At 42.4% G+C, this 14,697-nt stretch overlaps 1 protein-coding gene and 1 pseudogene across 6 annotated transcripts in view; both read right to left on the bottom strand.

Moving 5' to 3' along the window:
* The window catches only part of ZNF391 (zinc finger protein 391), a 42,452-nt gene extending 38,481 nt beyond the window's left edge, over window positions 1-3,971 (bottom strand). The window contains exons 1-4 of one of the 6 annotated variants that reach the window (XM_038584397.1): window positions 3,885-3,969; window positions 3,312-3,382; window positions 2,266-2,340; window positions 1,792-1,948 (exon numbers count right to left, since the gene is read on the bottom strand). The gene's annotated coding sequence lies outside the window, so the exon portion shown is untranslated. Of the gene's footprint in view, window positions 1-1,791; window positions 1,959-2,265; window positions 2,341-3,311; window positions 3,383-3,884 lie in introns of those variants that run through there. The other 5 variants (XR_005384417.1, XM_038584394.1, XM_038584395.1 and 2 more) reach the window with 5 other exon arrangements.
* A 3,746-nt stretch (window positions 3,972-7,717) lies between these two features.
* LOC111094039 lies at window positions 7,718-9,152 on the bottom strand (annotated as a pseudogene).
* Between the last annotated feature and the right edge of the window lie 5,545 nt (window positions 9,153-14,697).

Genomic DNA, 14,697 nt, shown 5'->3' with positions numbered 1-14,697 from the left:
TAATATAAATTCTTTCCTTCATATCAGAGTTAGATAATATATTGATATTCAGAAATTATATCTATAGGTAATATTATCTGTAAGTTTTATTTCAGGATAGCAAATGGGACTTCTATTCACAGTGGAATATTACTACATTAGTACATTTAATATTCCATCCTGGAGAAGAGATATAGAAAATGTTTAGGTTTTTGGTGGTTTAGGTCTTCCCTCTAATCAGGAAGATCTAAAATTTGAAGATCTTTGTAAATTGTCTTCCTAGGACCATGAAAACATAAGCTACCTAAAAGTAAGCAGAATATCCTGACTAGAGAAAAGAACTAGGACAGAAGTCAAAGGAGATGGCCAGTTTGAGGTTGATAGTTCTCCTTCATGCTCGTTCACACCTTGGGATTGACAAACTGAGCCAATGTGCTATCGGTTTATCTACATAATTCAATTCACATATATACCATGTAGTACAGGTATCCCAAACTGTAGTTGTTTTGGCATTTCAAATAAATTCATTATATATATATAAGTATAATATACATTTTATGTTAGTATATGTGACACATGATCGATAACATAGAAACTCCACTGGGGAAAGTTTCTACATTAAAACAGAAGACCCTAACTTGGGAGATTCTTTAGGTCTTGTGGATCTGCCCATTATAAACATTTCATGAATATGGACTCATTTATGCTTCACAACAGTGAGTGGGGTACTACTGTTATTTCCATAATACAAATGAAGAACTGAGAAATGAAGAGGTTAAGTAATTTGGCCCAAAGCTAAGTGTTAAATACTGGACTCAAACTCACTAGAGAACAACACTTGAGTTGCACTCTCCACTCCTGTGGCCCCTAAATGGCCAAGAAATTAACCTCCACCGATCCCAGGGTACCAGCATGACCGTAACCACAGAACACCATGGGGGTTTAGAGAGTGCCTGCCTCTGAAAGGTGACTGCCCTGAGAGGCTACAGTGAGTCCCAGTCATGCAAAAGCCCTATCTATATAACCTGAGCATTAAATTTTCAGGTCACCTCAGTGCAGGTGGCACCGCTGGCACGATGCAGTGAAACATTAGATAGAGGTCCTGTGATGTAAGCATTTACCAGGTAATCTGGACTTAAAAAAAAATCTATTTATTCATTTGAGTGGAGAGGGCAGAGGGAGAGGCAGAGAGAGAATCTCTGCAGTCTACTCTAAGCACAGAACCCAATGAGTTTGATCCCACAACCTTGAAATCATGATCTGAGCTGAAACCAAGAGTTGGATGCTTAACTGACTGTGCCACCCAGGTGCCTCGGTAATCTGGATTTTGATCGTAGTTCTGTTGATAGCTATATAAAAACCAGGGGAAAATAATCAATCTATTTATGTTTCATCCGTCCAATGAAGATGTTGGACTTGATTGTTTGGTACAAAGCTTTCTGATTCCTGGAGTTTAGTTTTAGGTCCCAAATACTAAGGCACATACATGTGTGCTTAGACTAAGGGGATTAGACTAATGTGAACCTTGTCTTTTTCAAATCACCAGAGACATGTGAGATCCTAAGGTCCATGTTTCAGATAAAACCATTTAAGAAACAGGCCAGTAAGGTGTTTCATCATCACCTAATGATGAAATTGAGAAAAGGAGGAAGACATTAAGGGTAATAAGTCAGCAGACAAACAAGGAATAGTCCCATCCTGGGCAAAATGTGGCAGACTCACCCAAGGGAAGTTCTACGAAAAGAGATATAAATGTATCGCCTGCTTGGTGAAATGACACCCTCAGAAAAGAAGGAAGAATCCTTTACTTACATGGGACATAGCTCTTCTAGTAAGATGACAATTGCCTTTACCTCTTCTGCCTCCTCTTGGTTTTCTTTTGGGTCAAAGGCAAAGCTAGCAAAGGCCGTATCCCAGGCAGCCAGAATCACTGGTCTGGTAATGTCCACATCTGGCCAACTGAATGCAACTGTAAGGGTTGAGGTAAAACAAATGCCTAAAAGCAAGCCTACCTCCTCCCATAGACATTGATGTGTGACCCAAAGTCCCTAGTTCTTTAATGATAAAAAGTAAAAGGGATGGATCTGGACCAAGTCTAAACCCTCCCTAAACTCCCTAGGTGATCTGAGGCCAAAATCCAGGCTCTTTATGAATTTCCTCACATGGGATAGGAGTTCAAGCAGAGTATGACAGCAGTCTCTTAATTACTCCTGAGGATCAAAGCGGAAGGCAGCTCACACTGCTCCACCACCATAAGGCTGGGCATCCCTGGGCAAGTCTACTCACCTTTCTGAAAGTCTGGTCCACACTGTAAGATGGCATACCTCAGTCCTTACTCTTCTCACAAAGCTTCTGTTAATGCTACAAGTTAAAAGACAGCAAAGCATTTACAATAAAGAATATCATATACAACATAAAGAGATATTATTGCAGTGTACATCTCAAATGAATTAATTTTAAAATTGTGAGGGTGTACATTTAAGCAAAGATGCTCTCAGAGAATGTGTGAGGCTCTCTTCAGCGGCTACTGCTCTAGAGCAGGGACAGATGAGTTCCTGGCTTTGGAGGATGCACTCGAAGGCAGGCCTGGTGTGTGTGACAAAAGTCTCAGCGGGGAACCCTCAGATATTTCAGAGAGGCTAGGAGGTTATTGTGTCTGCAAGCTCAGAGCCATTCCCTTGCTCAGGTGCCATCCAAGGGATTTCTCTGCCATAGAGTGGCAAGTCCTTTTCTCTTTTCCTCCTTTCTACCTCTGGATCACCTTACTGCTTTCTACATACTGTAGCCCCACCAAATCATTCTTCTCTCAAGTACAGAGGTCATAAGTGCTGCAGCACCAGCCAACCCAGTCTGCTTTTCTGGGACTAACTTCCCACCGCTGTCCACCTTCTATTACCCTAACCATCTGAAATTCTTTTGACCATGCCATTTCCTCTTCAAATCAATGTGTAATCCAGCAAGACTTCTCCCTTATTTCTATTCCCTTCAGTATTAAGAATTTCTCTCATTCAGAAGGAAGCAGGTTCTGAAGGTTCTGGGATAGCTATTGTCCAGGGGCTTTGTTTTCTGGTCTTGGGCGGACTGCTTGCTGGAGACCTTGCCTACGCACAAAGGAATCAGCACCAGGGCCCAGGCAGCCAGAGTTCGACCCTGGAACACAGATTGTCAAGTCCTGAAACCTACTAACAGATAGTCTTCAGGCAACAGTGTTCACAGAAACTGGTTCAAAATAACACAGAATTTGATACACAGAATTTGTCAATAAACAAGGACCTACTATCTGAAGTACCAACTATTAACATCAGAACCATAAAATAAAAGCTACTACTCACAAGCTGTGTAACTTCAAGGAAGGTGCTTCATTTCTGTGTGCCTCAGTTTCCTCATGGGCATCGCGGGGATACTAAGAGTATATGTCATGGGGTGATTGCGAGGTTAAAGTCAGTCTGGGTAGAAACTCAAGGGCCAGTGACAGGCTCACCCAGGGGCCCTTCGACTTGTGGCGTGGGGGGCAGGGGGTCTGGGGGGCCCAGGGGAGCGGGGATGCAGCTGGAGGCCACCGTCTGGCCGCAGCGCAGTCCCAGGACAGCACCGGATCCCTGGCCAGCGCACCCCGAGCCTCAGGCGTGGAGGCGCCTCCCGGCAGGATCTACAAGCAACCCGCTCGGGCTTTGGGCTAGAAAAGGGCCTCCCAGGGCCTCCGGGCCCTCCCGCCCAGACCAGGCCCGGTGCCTGGCGTCCGGCGCCCTGAGCGTTGCACTCAGCGGCCGCCTCCAGCCCCGCGTCGGGACACACCGAGGCCGGGCACCCCCGCGGCCGGACCTACTCTGGATGGAACCCGAGTGCGAGGGAGCCGGAAGGCTTAGCGCGGAGCCCGCCCGCCCGCCCGCTGCTCGCTCGCTCACCCGCTCACCCAGGCGGCCCGGGCAGCAGCGGCTCCTCGCGCGCTCGGTGGGGCCCGGCCTCGTCCTCCCCGCGCAGACCTGCGGCAGGACTGGGGCGCCGGCGGGGGCGTGGGCGGCGCGGCTCTGCGCCTGCGCCCGAGAGTTCTGGCCCGCGGCGTGCGGAGCCCTCCCCGCGGTGGGGGAGGGGGTGCTGCGAGGTCGCAGGGGGTGGGGCTCCTGGACGGCCTGGTGCGCGCCGCTCGGCGCAGCTCGGACCCTTGCTGCCTGCGCGGTTGGGAGCTGCGTACCCGCCCACGTCCCCGGCCTGCGCAGGGTCCCCGGAACGCGGCTCTTCCAGGCTCTCTGCGGGCGGCCCCCGTGCTCACGGCGGAGACCTGGCTCTGCCCGCCTCCAGATCCCTCCAGGGCTATAGCGACGTACCCTAATCTGTTAGATTGCTACACAAAATTTTAATAGAAGGGGATCCCTGGGTGGCTCAGCGGTTTAGCGCCTGTCTTCGGCCCGGGGCGCCGTCCTGGAGTCCCGGGATCGAGTCCCACATCGGGCTCCCTGCATGGGGCCTGCTTCTCCCTCTGCCTGTGTCTCCGCCTCTCTCTCTCTCTGTGTACTCTCATGAATAAATAAATAAAATCTTAAAAAAAAAAAAGGCAGAGCTATTGCCTTATTAAAAAAGAAGAGGAAGAAGAAGAAGAAAGAAAAAGAAGACAGTGTCATGGAGCCTGCTTCTCCCTCTGCCTGTGTCTCCGCCTCTCTCTCTCTCTGTGTACTCTCATGAATAAATTAATAAAATCTTAAAAAAAAAGGCAGAGCTATTGCCTTATTAAAAAAGAAGAAGAGGAAGAAGAAGAAGAAGAAGAAGAAGAAGAAGAAGAAGAAGAAGAAGAAGAAGAAAGAAGAAGAAGAAGAAGAAGAAAGAAGAAGAAGACAGTGTCATGGCACCGAAGAAGAAGAAGAAGAATAAGAAGAAGAAGGAGAAGGAGAAGGAGAAGAAGAAGAAAGAAGAAGAAGACAGTGTCATGGCACCGAAGTCGGAAGAAGAAGAAGAAGAAGGAGAAGGAGAAGGAGAAGGAGAAGAAGAAGAAGAAGAAGAAGAAGAAGAAGAAGAAGAAGAAGACAGTGTCATGGCAGAAGAAGAAGGAGACAGTGTCATGGCACCAAAGTCGGTACAATTGTTCGGGCCCTTCATAGGGGACAGCACCGATGGGGCGAGGTACGTCGGAGTAGTGTGGCGCAGAGGAGGAGAAACAGTGGAAGATCCCGGAGGGAACTGATGGACCAGAGTGGAGAGCGTGTGCAGAGCTGTGGACCGGGTGTGCGACCGCCGTGTGTAGGGGCCACGGAGTAATCCAAGAGGACCAGGATCCCGATCCTAGATCTACAAGGGACCCGGAGACCGTCTACTGTTGCCATTTTCATTATATTTTTATTTGAAATTTCAAATCGTAGTAAAATATACCCAACACAAAATTTCCCATTTTAGCTATTTTAAATTGCTTGGGGAAGTTTTTAGTGTATTCAGAATGTTGTGCAAACACTACCACCATCTGATTTCAGAACATTTCCTCACCCCAAAAGAACCCTGGAACACACTGAGCAGTCACTCCTCATCACCCTCCTCCCCACCCTTAGTAATTCCATTTTACTTCCTGCATCTATGAATTTGCCTGTTCTAGACAACACATAGAAGTGGAATAGTACATAATTTATCTTTTAGTATCTGGTTTATCTCAATTAGCATAATGTTTTCAAGGTTAATCCATGTTATAGGGTGTGGCATGTTATAGCATGTATTGTGTTATAGTGTGTTCCAAGTTCATCCATATTATAACATGATCCATTCATCTCTTGTTCAACACTCAGGTTGTTTCTACCTTTTGGCTGTTGTGAATACTACTGCTGTGAACGTTGGTTACAAGCACCTGAGTCCTTATAGTCAGTTCTTGTTTTAATTCCTGTTGTGATTTTGACCAGGGTTGTATTAAATATATGCATCCATCTTGAAGAGTTGGTGTCTAAAAAATATTGAGTCTTCAGTTTATGAACATGGTATATTTCTCAATTTATTTAAGTTTTCTTTAATGTTCTGAACCATCTATTTAGTTTTCAGTTTAAAGTTCATACATGTGTTTTGTTAACTTTAACCCTAAATAGTTTATGGCTTTTATAATAGAAATGGAATCATTTGCATTTCATTTTCTGGTTGTTTGCTTCTAGTATATAGAAAGACAATTTTTAAAAAGAATTTTACTTATTGTTTTAGAAAGAAAGAAGCTCAAGCAAGGGGAAGAGCAGAGGGAGGGAGAATGTCATGTAGAATCTCAGGTAGACTCTTCACTGAGCATGGAGCCTTGGCTCCATCTCACGACCCTGAGATCATGACCTGAGCTGCGAAATCGAATTGGACACTTAACTGACTGAGTCACCTGGGTGCCCTGGCAATTGATTTTTTTTATACTGATCTTATATTGTATCACCTTGTTATATTTACTTATTTTTTTTCAGTAATTGTTTTGTAGGTTCCTTGGGGTTTTCCATATAAATAATGTTAACTGTGAATATAGAGTTATACTTCTTCTTTCCCAATCTTTAGGCCTTCTATTTGTCTTATTTTATTAAATATTCGGTTATTATCTGTTTATTCCTCATATTTATTACTTTTATTTCACCAGCTAGAGCCTCTAGTACAATGCTGAATGGATATGATGACAGCAGATGCCTATGTCCTATATTCAATCTTAGCAGAAATTTTTATATTTCACCATTAAATAAATCAGTTGTATTAAATTGTAGAATTTTGATTCTATTCCTAGTTTGCTAAGACTTTTTAAAAAATAAATTGGTATTGAATTTTATCACCTTTTCTGCATCTATTTAAAAGATCATGTAATTTTCTCCTTTATTTTGTTAATATGATGAATTACATCAATTACTCAAATGTTGTGTAAACCTTACATTTCAGGCATAAACCCCATGTGATCCTGACATATTATTTTGTTTAAATACTGATGGATTCTTGATCTCAGGATCATGAAATCAAGCCCCATGTTGGGCTCTGCACTCTTTGTGGAGTCTGCTTGCGATTGTCTCTCCCTCTGCCCCTTCTCCCACTCTTTTTCTCTCTCTAAAATAAAAATAAGTAAATCTTTAAAAAAAAAAGTTTTAAATGTTGGTGGATCCTATCTGATAGTACACTTTTAAGGATTGTTGCATCTATGTTCATGAAGGATATTGATCTATAATTTTATCATATTTTTGTTGGGATTTGGTGTCAGGATTATGCTGTCCCCATAAAACAACCTGGGAACTGTTCCCTTCCCTTCCTTTATATTTTTGGGAAGATTTGGGGGAAGTATAGTATTATTTCTTCCTTATGTGTTTGATGGAATTTACCATGTGGGCCCGGAGGGTTGTTTTCTCTTCTCTTCTCTTCTCTTCTCTTCTCTTCTCTTCTCTTCTCTTCTCTTCTCTTCTCTTCTCTTCTCTTCTCTCTTTCTCTTCTCTTCTCTTCTCTTCTCTTCTCTTCTCTTCTCTTCTCTTCTCTCTTCTCTTCTCTTCTCTTCTCTCTCTTCTTTCTCTTCTTTTCTCTTTTCTTCTCTCCTCTTCTTCTTTTCTTTTTTGTAGTATTCTATTTAATAATGCATTAAATTTCTTTAATAAACACAGGGCTATTTATTCATATTTTCTATTTCCTCTTGTGCTAGTTTTATTGTATTTTTCATAGAATTTTCCCATTTCATCTTAGTTGGATTTAGTGGCAGGAGTTTGTTCATACTAATACCCTTAATATTTTTTTGATGTCTACAGAATCTGTAATGATATCTTCTGCTCATTATTCATATTGATAAGTTGTGTGCTTTCTCTTTTTTCTTGATCAGCTTTTCTAGGAAGTATGAATTTTACCAATATTTTCAAAAAAAACTACTTTTTCCATTGATTTTTCTTAAACCTTTGTCTATTTTCTACTTCATTGCCTTCTAGTCTTTAACAGCTATTTACTTAGTTGGGCTTAATATGCTCTTTTTCTAGCTTCTCAAGATAGACACTTACATAATTGATTTTAAATCTTTTTATCTAATATAAACATTTAAAGGTACAAACTTCCCTCTAACAGAGCTGTTCAGCAAGATCTCATGCATTTTGCTATGTTGCACTTTTACTATCATTTAGTTTGAAATATTTTCTGATTTCCCTAATGATTTTTTCCTTTGACTCACAAGTTACTTAGAAATGTGTTTTTAATTTCTAAATGTCTCAGTCTTTTCTCAATTGTCAATAGTTGTGTTTTTGTTTTACAGTGGGTGGAGGGAGGGTGAGAATATAAATTTGACTTCTCCTTCTTGTCTCCTTCTCAGCTTTGTCATCTTTAAAATTCAGTTTCTCCTTAAGCTCTTTGTCCAGCTCCGCTCTGTTCAACTGGGCATTGACAGTCTCAAAATCAAAGTTGCCTTCAAAAAAAAGCAAAGTTGCCTTCAAGCTTAGTAGTGTTTTCTTTGACATCAGTCTGGCAGTTTTGCCCTCTGGTGTGCTTCCTGACTCGTCTGGTCCCTAATGTCCTCCTCTGAGGCCTTCCATTGTCCTCATTTACCTACCGGTGACTGTGCACACCTGCTGACTGGACAACATCACTGGTGGTCTTGCTGCTGCACCCCACAGGGCCCTGCCAGGTAACAGCTTCTTGGCCTTCAGGTTATCAACAGAACCAGCATGGACAGCCTGTTCCAGCATGGGGCTCTGGCAGCCTGGGACAGATGGAAAACCAGCTCCCTTCGAGGTGAGCTGATGTGGCTCTGAGGACAAGTACGCTCTGAGATGGGCTGTGGGGATGGAGGAGAACCAAGGCTCACCAGCTTCTCCAGACCTAAGAAAGTGGGTCTTACTGGCTGAGCAGAGGGCTGGCAGCCAGCTAGCTGTGGGTGGCATCCCTCCGAAGAGACTGTGAAGCATGTGTGGCTGGAAGGTGGCCGAGCCCAAGCCTGGAGGAGACGGAGCAACAGCAGGATCATGCAGGAGTGCATGCTGAGCTTTCGCAGGTTCACACATGGAGGTATGTGTGATATCGTTTCCCAGGAAAATGATGCAGGCACGCACTTCCTCTCTTGGGGGACCCGCCCATCTGTGGGGCGGTCTTCAGCACCAAAAGACCTCACTTTGGCAAGCGCCATGGTGTTGTCCACACTGATGGTGTAGAGGATTCGATGGTGTAGGGAATACTCTGGAGACAAGGCCGATCTTGCTGCTGGGGTATCGGGGTTCCGAGGAGCCGCTCATGACAGTAGCCTCCTGGCTGGATCACCTTGACAGTATTTTTATACTTCTTTATTCCCAGCACAAATCTTAACATAGAGCAGATACTTGAGTTACACTTGCCTTGACTTCATGTGTTCAGAGCTTTATTCGCTGGCACTACCTGCATGCCTCTCGCTTGTTCTAAAACTTCTGCTGAACAAGTATTGTCTGTTTTTTTGTGGGGGAGGGCTTTGATTTTTTTTCAAGATGTGGCAATATATTTTAGGGAGGAAAAGTGGCACCCAGACTCCATTTAGAGGGACTTATACAGAGATGTGATGCTGGAGAACTGCAGAAATCTAGTCTTTGTGGGTAAGCGGTTTCCCCTTGAGTCTTGACATTTGTCCAGGAAAGCAAATTGGGCTCCTAATAGAAAGGGCTTACTTAAGCTGTGAGTTGGAGTTCATGCATCATAGACTCCATATATATATATGAATATGGATATATTTAGGTTTAGTGATAAGATGTTTCTGCTCTTCATTCCCAAGTGAATGTCTGCAGTTGGTAGAGTTGACTATAGGCAACATGTTTGTTGTGTCTGCCAGCAAGTCTCCCCAAGGAGCCAAGGCTGAGGCAGTGAGACAGCATTTTCTCAATAGTGGGACAAATCATGAATCTTCCTGGTTATGAATGAACTTTTCACCATGATCTTCATCTCTTCCTTGAACATAATGCCAACTCCCTTTCCCCTTCTTCAGAGTGCTGCCTTCAAAACAAGTCCTGAAAACCTCCTCCAACCCTCCCTATAGCCTTATGTCATGAAATAATTGATAGTTATAGATCTTATTATGTCCAGTACCACTGCCAGGTCACATGCCTTTCCTTATGCATAGGGCTGCCAGTTTCCAAGCCTGATGTGATCATTTACCTACAAGAGGGAAAAAAAACGTGTGTTGAAGAAAGAATTTCCTACATATACCTGTCCAGATGGATGAAGCCAATGGATGTGAATGGAAGAAGCATCCCAACCATTTGGTGCAGGGCAGCCTAAGAAGTTGGGGCTTCTCCCCATAGCCTAGGGAATCTCTCTCCCTACCTCTTACCAGAATTTCTGGTCTTCAAAGGAGTCATAGTCTTTGTTAAAGCTAATCACTCTCCCTAAGCTCTGGATCCCACCTCTGGATATGTTTACTTGAAACCTACTTAGCTCCTTTTCAGGCTTCCTCAGTATTTCATTTTCTATGCTCCTTCTCCTGGGCCTTCATATGTTTATTGCTTTCCTTTATCTTAAAATTGCCACTTCTAGCTACTATTTTTTTCAGACAGAAAAGAATGTTTTTCTTCTGTCTTCCCTTAATGAACTCCAGATTTGAGTGATATGCACCTGCTACCTTCACTTCTTCACCTTTTGTTTTCCTCTTCCTTTGGAATATGCCTCTCATTCATTCTACTGAAAGTTATCTTCAGGGAGGTCTCTGCTCAGTTCATTATTTCTACCCCCTGCCATTTTGTTTCTTTCTTTCTCCCCTTTTACCTTCGTTCCTTATTCCTATATCTCCACATCATCCATAGGCAATGTTATGTTTGATATTCATCCATGTTGTGTGTATATCAGCAAATCTTTTCTTATTGCTATATAATAATGTATACTTTTTGTAATATTGTTATAAAATGTAAATGGTTACTTTTAATTAACCTAAATGATTTTGTTACAAATCCCATTCTTTTTATTATTTTTTACTTTTTAAGATTTTATTTATTTATGCATGAGAGACATACAGAGAGAGAAGCAGAGACACAGGCAGAGGGAGAAGCAGGTTCCACGCAGGGAGCCTGACATGGCACTTGATCCCTGGTCTCCAGAATTCCACCCCAGGCCAAAGGCGGCGCTAAACCACTGAGCCACCTGGACTGCCCCCATTCTTTTTAAAAAAGATTTTATTTATTTACTTGAGCATAAGTTGGATGAGGGGCAGAGGGAGAAGCAGACTCCCCACTGAGCAGGGAGCTGGACCAGGACTCAATCCAAGAATCCTGGGATAATGACCTGAGCTGAAGGCAGATGTGTAACTGACAGAGTCACTCAGAGACCCTATGCTGTTTACTTTTTTCACTTAATATTGTGTCTCTGAAGGTTGCTTTGAGCATATCTAATCTATTGTTCCTAATTGCTCTGTCAATTTTGATACAGTGGGCTAACCTGACTTGTGTTCTTCCCTTCCCCCAGTTACTTTTATTATTCTTACTTCTGCTCTCTAATACTGTGACTTAATTATTTTTTTCTCATAGTTCTGCTTCTCTGTGCCAGTAGTTTTCATCCAACAGTGGGGCTACTCCCATAGTGGGCATTAGGAGGCATTTGGAAATGTGTAGAGATGTTTTGGGGGTAGAAGCATTCCTAGCATTTAGTGCCCAGGGATGTTATATGCGCAGTGATGGATGGGACATCTAGCATAACAAAGAATTGCTCCTCTCACCATGTCCATAGTGGCCTGTGGGAAACTCTCCATTCTGACTACCAGATTTGACCTCTGTAGCTCCAACTTCTTACCTTCTCTCCACCTTCCTTCATCACACATTCACATGGGTGACTAGCCATCCCCATAAGTTAAATTTGCCTGAAGTCAAAATCAGACTTCTTCCCAGTATTCCTGTTTCTTCAGTGAATTTCCTTTTTAAAATTTTAATTTTTAAAAACGGTTATGGAAAATCTCAAACATTTGCAAAAGCCAACAGAATAGTATAATCAAGCTCCATGTATCTATTGTCTAGCTTCAACAACAATAAACACATGGTAATCTTATCTCATTTCCTTATATTTATGTCTCTCTGGTGCACATGATATTACCATCTTTTGTGGAGGCCGAGAAAAATTAAGGCCATTCCACCTCAAGTTTAGCATTAGCACAAATACAGTCATCTTAGGTCCCTGGGAATAAGAGCTGAACTTTACAGGAAAAACTGCAGATTGTCCTAGGCAGGGAATCCCATATCAGAAAGACAATAAAGCTCAGAATGCCCTCAGCAGAGAATCCTGTATCAGATCTTAAGAAACTCCCCACCCTTTCCCCCATATAGGAATGGAAAAAATTCCTCCACCCCTTCTGAAGATCCCCTAGACCAGCCCATAAAAAATCCAGCTGTAACCCACTTCGGGGTCCAAGTCCCTGCTCTGCTGTATGGAATATACTTGGACCCAGGCTCGAGCTTGTAAATAAACCCTCATGTACTTGCATTGGTGTGGGCTCCTTGGTGGTTTCTTGGATTTGCAATCTTGGGCACAACACTTTGACTATTCATCATCTTTTACTAATTGTATTCCTTTATTGAGGTTACTGTCACATCCTTTAAGATTCTTTAAAAGGTCTGTTAGATTAATCTTTATCTTTTAAGATGTGTGACAGTATTCATTGATTAATTTATGTTAAAATATTTTTTTAGTGTCTGCTGTGTGCCACATACTCTAAGTGCCAGAGATGCAGCAGTCCACAAAACAGAAATCCCAGCCTTCATAGAGAGACTTTTTACAGTTGTGGGAATATATTAACTAATCAAATATGTGGTATGTTAGATTGTCCTAAGTGTTATAGATAAAAGATCAGGAATAGGGATAGGGAAGATCAGGGTGATAAGATAGTGGCAATTTTAGTTTTTTTTTTTTTTTTTAATGATAGTCACACACAGAGAGAGAGAGAGGCAGAGACACAGGCAGAGGGAAAAGCAGGCTCCATGCACCAGGGACCCGACGTGGGATTTGATCCCGGGTCTCCAGGATCACGCCCTGGGCCAAAGGCAGGCGCCAAACCGCTGCACCACCCAGGGATCCCAATAGTGGCAATTTTAAACAAAATGGTCAGGGAAGGTCTGGCCAAGAAGGTGATATTTGAGCAAGAATTGAACAGAAGTAAGGAAATGAGGCATGGAGGTAATGGGGAAAGAGCAAATAGGGCAGAGAGAACAATATGCTGGGTGTGTCCAAGGAACACTAAAGAGACCAATATGCCCGGAGTGCAGTAAGCATGGGAGACAGAAGTAGAAATTGGTGTCAGAGGGTAATAGGATAAGATTGTTAGGGTCTTGTAGGCCATTGTAAGAATCTTGCTAATACTCAGTGAAGTAGGAGACATAGCAGGGCCCTGTGCTGAGGAGTGACATGCCCTGACTTGCCTTTTAACCAGATCACTTAGCTTGCTGTGTTGAGATTTTGGGGAGCAGATTGGGAGAATATGGATGGTTGCAGTGAGAAGAGTCTGCTAGCCGTAACTAGTCAGGAGACTCACATAATTTAGGTACAAACCGGGATTTGGAGTTCATATTGCTTCCCACAGTTCATGTACATATGCATATTTCAAGTGGGTTAGGGGTAGTGGGAAGAGAGCCCTTCCCCCTCACCCAAAGAAGCCCTGGAAATTTCTCATTATCCAAGTATCTTTAAATTTTGAAAGTTAGGTAGTCCTAGAGAGCAGACATAGATACAATACATTTGACCCTGGCTCACTGCATTCCCCAGAGTCCCCCAGCAAAGGCCAGACACCTGTAGGTGACATTGTTTTTCACAGGGTGGGGTTTTCAGGCCACAAAGCTTAGTTTCATGAGGTACCACACTGTTTTATATTTGGGGCATTTGTCATTATCCCATGAGGTTTATGCTTTTGTTTAAATAAATGTTTAAAGAAATTAAGAAAAAATAATCTCATTTACAGTTGCATCAAAATAAAATAAAATAAAATAAAATAAAATACCTAGGAAGAAATTTAGCTAAGGAGGTGAAAGACCCATATATTGAAAACTACAAGATATTAATGAAAGAAATTGAAGAATACACAAATAAATAGAAATATATCCTACGTTCATGCACTGGAAGAATCAATATTGTTAAGAGATTCATAATACCCAAAACAATCTACAGATTTAATCCAGTCCCTATCAAAATCCCAATGGCATTTTTATTTTATTTATTTATTTTTAATTTCATTTTTTAAGATTTTATTTATTTATTCATGAGAACACACAGAGAGAGAGAGAGAGAGAGAGCCAGAGACACAGACAGAGGGAGAAGCAGGCTTCATGCAGGAAGCCTGACGTGAGATTCGATCCTGGGTCTCCAGGATCATGCCCTGGGCTGAAGGCGGCACTAAACCACTGAGCCACTTGGGCTGCCCTATTTTATTAGACTATTTATTAGACTATTTTAGAGAAATAGAACAAACGATCCTAAAATTTGTATGGAAACACTAACGACCCTAAATAACCAAAACAATTTAAGAAAGAAGAACAAAGCTAGAGACATCACACTCCCTGACTTCAAACTATATTATAAAGCTATAGTAATTAAAACAGTATGGAATTGGCCTAAAAACAGACACATAGATCAGATCACGTAATAGAGAGCCCAGAAATAAGTCTATGCATATGTGTTCAATTAATTTGCAATAAAGGAGCCACGAATATAGAAGGGGGAAATGACAGTCTCTTCGATAAATGGTGCTGGGGAAATTGAACAGCCACATGCAAAAGAATGAAATTGGACAACTGTTTTACACCATGCATAAATTGTAACTCAAATGGATTAAAGACTTGAATGCAG

The sequence above is a fragment of the Canis lupus genome, chromosome 35, assembly GCF_011100685.1.
Source record: "Canis lupus familiaris isolate Mischka breed German Shepherd chromosome 35, alternate assembly UU_Cfam_GSD_1.0, whole genome shotgun sequence".
Taxonomy (NCBI): Eukaryota; Metazoa; Chordata; class Mammalia; order Carnivora; family Canidae; genus Canis; species Canis lupus.
This window is presented reverse-complemented; position numbering and strand designations above follow the sequence as displayed.